Source organism: Adiantum capillus-veneris, chromosome 13 (assembly GCF_014529385.1).
Source record: "Adiantum capillus-veneris isolate H3 chromosome 13, ASM1452938v2, whole genome shotgun sequence".
Classification (NCBI taxonomy): domain Eukaryota; kingdom Viridiplantae; phylum Streptophyta; class Polypodiopsida; order Polypodiales; family Pteridaceae; genus Adiantum; species Adiantum capillus-veneris.
In genome coordinates, this window is record NC_140943.1 from 22052657 (window position 1) to 22060726 (window position 8070).

Consider the following 8070-nt stretch of genomic DNA (forward strand, 5'->3'; position numbering starts at 1 on the left):
AATCCAATCGAACTATGGAAGAATCATTTATTGTTTATTGGAATGTACTCTTTTATCCTCTTCTTAAAATGTGCTGTTGAGTGTCGGCCTTTCGCATAATTTTCTTTCTGTTCTCATTCTTTCTTTATCGAGCTTTTGACTATGTCTTCAACCTTTTGAGCTCGCACTTGGGCCTTGCCTTGTATGGATATTGCTTTTGACTGGAAAGGTTGTTAGGTTACAGGTAGTTAGTACAGTTTCGCACCGGAGAGGGTAGAACCACTGCCCCTCGTCACCAACAACCTTGGCGGAACAGCGCTCTCGTGCATGAATGTAGATGCATTTCAAAAGGCGGGGGTAGAAAACGGGATTTCCAACTCTGCCAAAATCGATAGAGTTGAGAATGAAGGTAGCGTTTTGGTGATGTCAATGTGCTCGGGACATTGCGGACGCGCCCCCTTTCCCTTCTTCTACATGCATGTGATTGTGAACTTTGAAGTAGCTAGGCCATGCTCTCCTTCTCCCTCGCTTAGGAACATAGTGCTTTTGATGGTGATATGGTAGCTTATGCGTCTATGATCTCTCTCTCTCTCTCTCTCTCTCTCTCTCTCCATCCATCCATACATAGACATCTAGGAAGATGGTGCTTTTGAAGTTAGCTATAGTGTCTTTCTCTCTCACTTACGTACATACACACGTATTTATTCTCTCTCTCTCTCTCTCTCTCTCTCTCTCTCTCTCTCTCTCTCCTCTTCCTCCTATCATCAGACATTTTACTTTTTTTGAGGAGTTTTGGTTATTTTTATTGGGTCACTATGACCTACATAAAATTATTGAGAAGAATTTCAAAATAAGAGGAAGAGAGAGAAATAAAAGGTGACACTAATATTTTAAAACATGTGGTATCACAATAAAATATTGTGTTTTTTTTTTGGAAAAAAGTATAAGAATGAACTCTTTAGAATATATAATATATTTCAAAAACATAAAAAATAATGATTAAAAAAAACAACGTGAAAGCGGATGAAAAAGATTGTGTTGGACACAATACTTAAAGTCCCTCTTGTGTGTGTGTGTGTGTGTGTGAGAGAGAGAGAGAGAGAGAGAGAGAGAGAGAGAGAGAGAGAAAGAAGAAGAAGAAGAAGAGAGTTTCAACTTCGTAGGAAACTATCCCAAAAGACCTTAAAGATCTAGTTGACGAGGAGTTGAACTCAAGACCTGTTATTCAAAAAGGGGAATGGGTCAGGGCTAGAGAGAGAGAGAGAGAGAGAGAGAGAGAGAGAGAGAGAGAGAGAGAGAGAGAGAGAAGAAGAAGAAGAGAGTTTCAACTTCGTAGGAAACTATCCCAAAAGACCTTAAAGATCTAGTTGACGAGGAGTTGAACTCAAGACCTGTTATTCAAAAAGGGCAAACTTGAAATACTCTCGGTTTTTTGGTTGAAATTTAATGTTTTTGCCGGTAATTACACTAAAACTTATGAAAATTGCCCGGTTTTCTTCAAGGCAAGCTCAAAATCTAATCGGGATTTTAGGATTTCAACCGGTTAAAATACATTGGACCCCGGTTTTTTTCTAACACTGGAATGGGTGATAGAAAAGTTATACCTTTTTCCTTATTTTATTAGCGTACACACCCCCACGCACATCCGAGAGAGAGAGAGAGAGAGAGAGAGAGGGGCAAACAAATGTCAACACCCTCTCACAAAGGCTTAATTTTTTTTTTAATAACATGAGCTTGCCATGTGAGACTAATGCGCAAGCTTTATCCAATGATCAGAGAGCACCCAAAATCCAATTCTTTACTAAGGACTAGCTATGTAGTAAAAAAGGCACCAAAAATATATTAACATTAACTTGCCATGTGGCACTGATGCGCAAGCTTTATCCAATGGTCTAGAGATGCACCCAAGCAATTGTGTTCGACCAAAATCAACTCCTCTAGCGTCTAGGCTCTACCCACATACCCATCAAGCACATTTTTTCTCTCGGTTTTGAAGTTGAGAATTTGCTCATTCGAAGAATGTGCTTGAAATGTGATTGCAATTTGCAACTTGCAATGTGCGAAAACTTTCCTACTGAAGGGTGCTCTCTAGTCAACTCTAGCATTGAAATTCACCTTGCCTTTTGTTGTGGATCCAGTCATCTTCAAGTAATAGATCGGAAGAAGAAAGTCCTCAACTTTATCTACCACATGGTGGGTTGGATGGGATCGAAGATGGGACTCGAAGGTGTGAGGTCTCAATCGTCACGCCATAAAAACTAATCTTGAGATTTCAAAATTAGTGCAGGGAAAACTAATCTCGAGATGCGGGTCCTAACCTTGGGATGTCCCACGTTCTCGCACTCACAATTTGAACGCTTGCCAACAGATATCCATGTCATTGTAATTCTAAAAATGCTAATCTTAACATAAAAACTAATCTCGAGATTAGTTTTTACTTTGAGATTAATTTTTTATAGATCTACGTACAAGATGAAACGATGGGGTTGCCATTGCACGAGGTCCATTGATCCCATCCATCCCACCCTCTGGTACATAAAGAGAAGGAAGCCACTCTTTGAAGTTAAGAGGACACGACTTCAGTCATTATTCTATCATGAGTAATTCATAAATCAAGTCTGTCTTAAGTGTAATGTTTGAACATCACACCATATGATTGACTAGAACAACCAATCTATGCTTGTTGGCATGTTGTTGTAACCATTTGAATTTTGACCTCTTCCTGATTAGGTGTCCCCACTAGTTGTGGGGTAATCTATAATTGGCTTTCTAAAAGAAACCCTTAGTGTTGTGTTGGGTTAGGGAGACTTTCATTGTTTTCAGTGCATGACGGAGACCGACCTTTCATTTCACATACTTTCATGTCTTTACTTTTCTTGCATTCTATTGTTTTAGAATGCTAAAGTGGAGAACATTTGGAACCCAAGGTGGGCTCAGTATATGAAGATATTTCTATGGAAAGTGATGTGGGGTGCTCTATGGACGGGCGTAAAGATTCAAGAAAGAGGAATCGAATCCGATCGTTGCTCGGGATGCAAATAGCTAGTGAAGACCTAGCCCACCTGTTCATGGGATGCCAGGCAATCAGTGGCATGGCTGGGAAAATATGCAAGTGGATTCAAAGGACATGGCAAATTAAGTTCTTCAAGACTGATATGTTCTTTGGTAGTAACATGTTGGGAAGTCCTGCTCTTCTTGTCTGCACTCAAATAATCAGGTACTACTTCTTTCACCAGATTTGGCAAGCAAGGAACCACCACGTATTTGAGGGGGATCTGGTTGTGGCAAGCTTTTGTGAAATCATACAAGAGAGCAGAGTGACAATCCACATGATCGGAGGCAAACAAGCCTCAGAGGACTGGTCTAGAACAATACATGTCATGATGACATCTTGTAATAAGTAAAGCCTAGGAGTAGTTGTGGTTTCTCTGTCAAGCAGAAAACTTGTAATCCTTTGTCCCTCACGGCTCGGTCTAAGCTCGAGGTTGGTGTATATTTCTGATGTTCTTAATACTATTCACTCACAATTGTGAGTTTTGCAAAAAAAAAAGAATGCTAAAGTGAAGCTTCACCTTGCATAATTTTAGTAAATTTTACACACACACATACACATATATGTTTTTTGTTGCATTCTATTGTTTTAGAATGCTAAAGTGAAGCTTCACCTTGCATAATTCTAATAAATTCTATACACACACATATATTAATTAGTTCTTTTTATTTCACCTTTCATTTCACAACTTCACATGGCTTTACATTTCTTCCATTTTATAGCTTGATTCAAGTGAGTGTTAACGTTCGAGGTCTCTTTTATTAAGCGGCTCTGCTGATCGATTTTCCTTCTCACAAAGAAGAAAATTGAAAATACTAGCAGAAATTTTGAGATTTGTAGAATTTTTGGACGACTTTCTCATATATTTCATCGGTTTTTCTTTCGTTTATCATAGTTTGCAGCTAGCTAGTCTTGATTTTCAATCGGCTCAAGACTAAGCTGAGGAAATCCTTTCCCAAACACTGATACCAGTTTAGTTAAACCTAGCAATTTTATCACTTTCTTATTGTTTTTGAAAGCCGTCGTGACCCTTTCACTTGTTTCAAGGATATTTACCTCAGGTCTTCTTAGGGCTAGGTTATGTGGCATGCTTTTCCTTGACCTTCTTAATAAACCCCTTATCGGCTCTTCTCTCTCTACATGTTAATTCACCTTCGAAACGTGTGCATTTTTTGTCGTCTTCTACCCATACAGAGCAGCCGCTTTGTCTTTCGAGCAACGGTCGTTTCCTCGCTAGCTTTTCGAGATTTTGACCAACATTTGTCGACATGATGAGCCCGACCATTGCGGATTTTCACTGTGTAACATTTACTGGTCTAGTAACTTGTGTTTTAGTGGAGAATAGCATGAACATAGTAACAATTTCATTAGAATAGATTCCTAATGAGAATAACAAGAGTGCTTGGGTGGAGAGAGCAACAAAAAAGCATAACACCTAGTTAGATAGCATGAACAATACTTAAAAAGAGAGAGAAAGTAAGCAATTGACAACAGTTGAGGACCGGATTTGCATGGATCCGGTCCCCCCTCCAAAAGGCTTTGTATTATGGTTTCTCCCATCAAGAGAGACATTTTACAATACAATTCTTTGTCTTCCTTCAATACTAGCTAGTGCAATGAAGATGGAAACTTCAAGCACTAAGCAAAACACTTATCAAACACAACATCAACTCCCTGGGGTATCAGAGTAGATTGAGAGGAAGAAGGAGTAGTCTTACGAGAAAGATGTACATGTCATCACATAATCACTCATAATAGCACAGCTAAGCTTAGTAATTAGCATGGTAGAGGAGATGAGCATGCATTGAAGCTTGGCTCTGGTTGGATTTGCATCACAAACCAAGAGTTGTTGCTGTAGGCCTCCCTTCTCACAAGCTTGGAGTAGGTGATAAGCTTTCCATTAAATCTTGAAGAGAGAGAGAGAGAGAGAGAGAGAGAGAGAGAGAGAGAGAGAGAGATAGATAGATAGATAGATAGATAGTTCTATTATCGTCCTCGGAGGTCAAATATGACCTATGGGGCCAAATGAACATGTCATGTGGTGTGAGTGGAGGTCATAAGTGACTCTTGATGCTCAAAAATGGCTGAAATGAGTGTCGCAATAGAAAGTCCACATCGTGGTTGGGAGAGGAAGGTATGTAGGGAGAGCTCATGGCTGAATATATGGGGGAAAGAGGACCTAATGTGGTCAAAAGCTGAGCACTCAAGTAGTGTGTGGTACTCACTCTTTTGCACTTGACGAGGGCATAAGGTGCAAAGTCGATGACACTCCTCACCAGTGCCCCAACGTCCTATCTCGCAGCGTAGAGAATGGGAGCTAAGACGAATGGAGGCAATGGTGCAGATCGCACTCAACGGGATGGGCTCAAGGATGTAGGGATGGGTTCGGTTACCTCATTCGGAGAAAAAGAGAGATTTGTAGTTTGGGGCAACGTGTGTGGTGTAATGGCTGAAGCGAGAACCTTCGGATTTCTCCCAAGCCGTGATACATTGGCGTTGTAAGAAGGCCTCATTAACTTGGGAGTCGATCGACGCATCCTTGACCAAGTGACATGCATCCCATCTTCCAAACCATTTCTTGATGTCAAGAATCCACCCCGAACTTAGTATTTTGCTCTTGCATGTCTTTTGAACCTTTTGACTTGCTTCATATGCGATTCTAGGAAGTCGATGCAAAGGGCTACGTTGTGTCTTACACACGTATTCCACAACCCTTTGCATAGCCAAGACCTCAATGGGAAGCGATCCGGACTCAAGAAGTAAGAGCATGTAGGGTGTTTGTGTCTTGACTTGGAGAAAGTTGGTGAGAAAACGCTTTTGGACATTCTCAAACTCTTTCCAAGTAGACTTCCCGATGCTTCCACCCCACACCTCCACTCCATAAAGAAGCACCGGTGTCACCAATGTGTCAAAGAGGTACTTTTTGAGAGCCCAACACATGATCTCTCTAGCATTGCACATGTTCTCAAATGCATAATAAGCCATCTTTCCAGCTTCCAAGCGACGCATTGCACAATCCTTCCATTTATGATTGGATGGAACCTCAAGGCCAAGGTACTTGAAGTGATCTACCACTTCAAGTTTCTCATTGTTGTATACAATGCATGGATTTTCGTCATTGAGGGTCTTTACAAGCACAACCTTGGTTTTGGATCCATTCACGATCAGCCCGCTGTGTAGGCAAAAGCGTTCCAAGACACTCATAAGCTTTTGTGCATCTTCTAAGGTATGTGCCATGAGTACTACATCATCGGCATAAAGCAAAAGCATGATCACCGCATTTCTGATCTTAACCTCTTCTATGCCTTCTTGCTGCATAAAATCAAGAACCATGCATTCCAATTCATCAATGAGTAGCCCAAAGAGGGTTGGGGAAAGTGGACATTCTTGTTTGACACCAATGGTGCTTGCAAAAAATTCTGAAATTCCATCTCCCATACGTAATCGACATATCACTTTTTGGTAGATGCGAAAGACTGCATGCATAAATTCTCTTGGCACTTGAAGGCTTTGCATACGTCTCCAAATATTTCCTCACGGTACCATGTCAAAAGCTTTCTTGAAATCCACAAAGCAACAATACAACTTTTTTCCTTTCAATCGAGACGCTTCCATAAGAACTCGAAGAGTGACAAGGTGATCAATAGTGCTATGATGCTTTCGAAAACCTGCTTGGCCAATCGCACGTTTGCCATTCTTTTCAGCCCATTCACTTATCTTCATCTCCATGATACATCCAAATAACTTTGCCATCAATGAACCAACCATTATAGTGCGATAGTTGTTCACATTGTTTACATCTCCTCCTTTGTGCAAAGGTTTGATCCAATTTGCACTCCAATCATGAGGCATGCCATACTGAAGTGCAAGTTTAAACATATCGCATATCCAATATCGTGTTTTCTTGCTTGTCCATTTAATCATTTCAGCCTTGACACCTTGAAGGTCACCTGCCTTGCGAGTAGCAAGTTTCTCAAGCACGCGGCATACATCTTCAATGGTAAAGAAGGGAGACATAAACGGAAGGGAGCTACAACACTCCATCTTATCAACATTGGGTTTCTCATAGAGGTTCTTGCAATGCATATACATATCCTCAAGAGTCAAGTCACCAAAGCTCTCAACACGCTTGACTTTTAGATTTTGCCAAAACTTGCCACATGCATGTGCTTTCTCTTGCGCTAAAAGAAGTTGTTTTTTGACTTCCCACCTTCTCCTCTTCTTTTGAACAAGTGCTTTGTATGTGTGTGAACATTCCAATTAAACTTCCTTGTCTTTGATTGCATCCAATCTTAGCAAGTGTTTCGGGCTTGACTACATTCCATGTCGAACCATTTCTTCTTGGTACACTTCTTAGACCTTTTGCAAGACATGTGTTTCACCGAAAAGCATTCAATCGCACAAGAGCAAATTACTTCTTTGAAAACTTTCCACTTACATTCTAATGTTGGACTCTCTTGATGCTCTATCATGCTTAACATTTGGTCCACCATATCAACATATATAAGTGCTCGTTTGAAGTCTAGACGTAGGTACAAATGATTCACATCATGATTGGATGCTACATGCTCGGGCCGTTTACCACACTTGAGGTCAATACATAACATCCTATGATCCGATTCCGGATTCCATTCACCAAGTGTAAAGCTTTGTATGCATTCTAGAGTGGCTTCCGAGAACAACATATAGTCAATCACGCTATCACCATTGTGCTTTCTACATGTAAAGTCATTGGTGCCTTGCCATAGAGATACACCATTTGCAATGAGCATTCTGGTACTATTGCACATATGTAGAAGTGACTTTCCATAGTGATCAAGTTCTTTTGCATCATTAGAACTTCGATTATACATGTATGAGTCATCCATTCTTCTTGAGACATGCGGCACGTCGACTTGTTGTGTGTCGTGTTGTAACATTTTTGTGCGAGTATTCATGTCTCCAAAAACAATGACTTCACCTTGATCCTTGTAATGAGCAATGTCTTCCTCTAGTTCAAGAAAGGGCTGATCTCTATCCATATTCAAGTGAGCATAAAA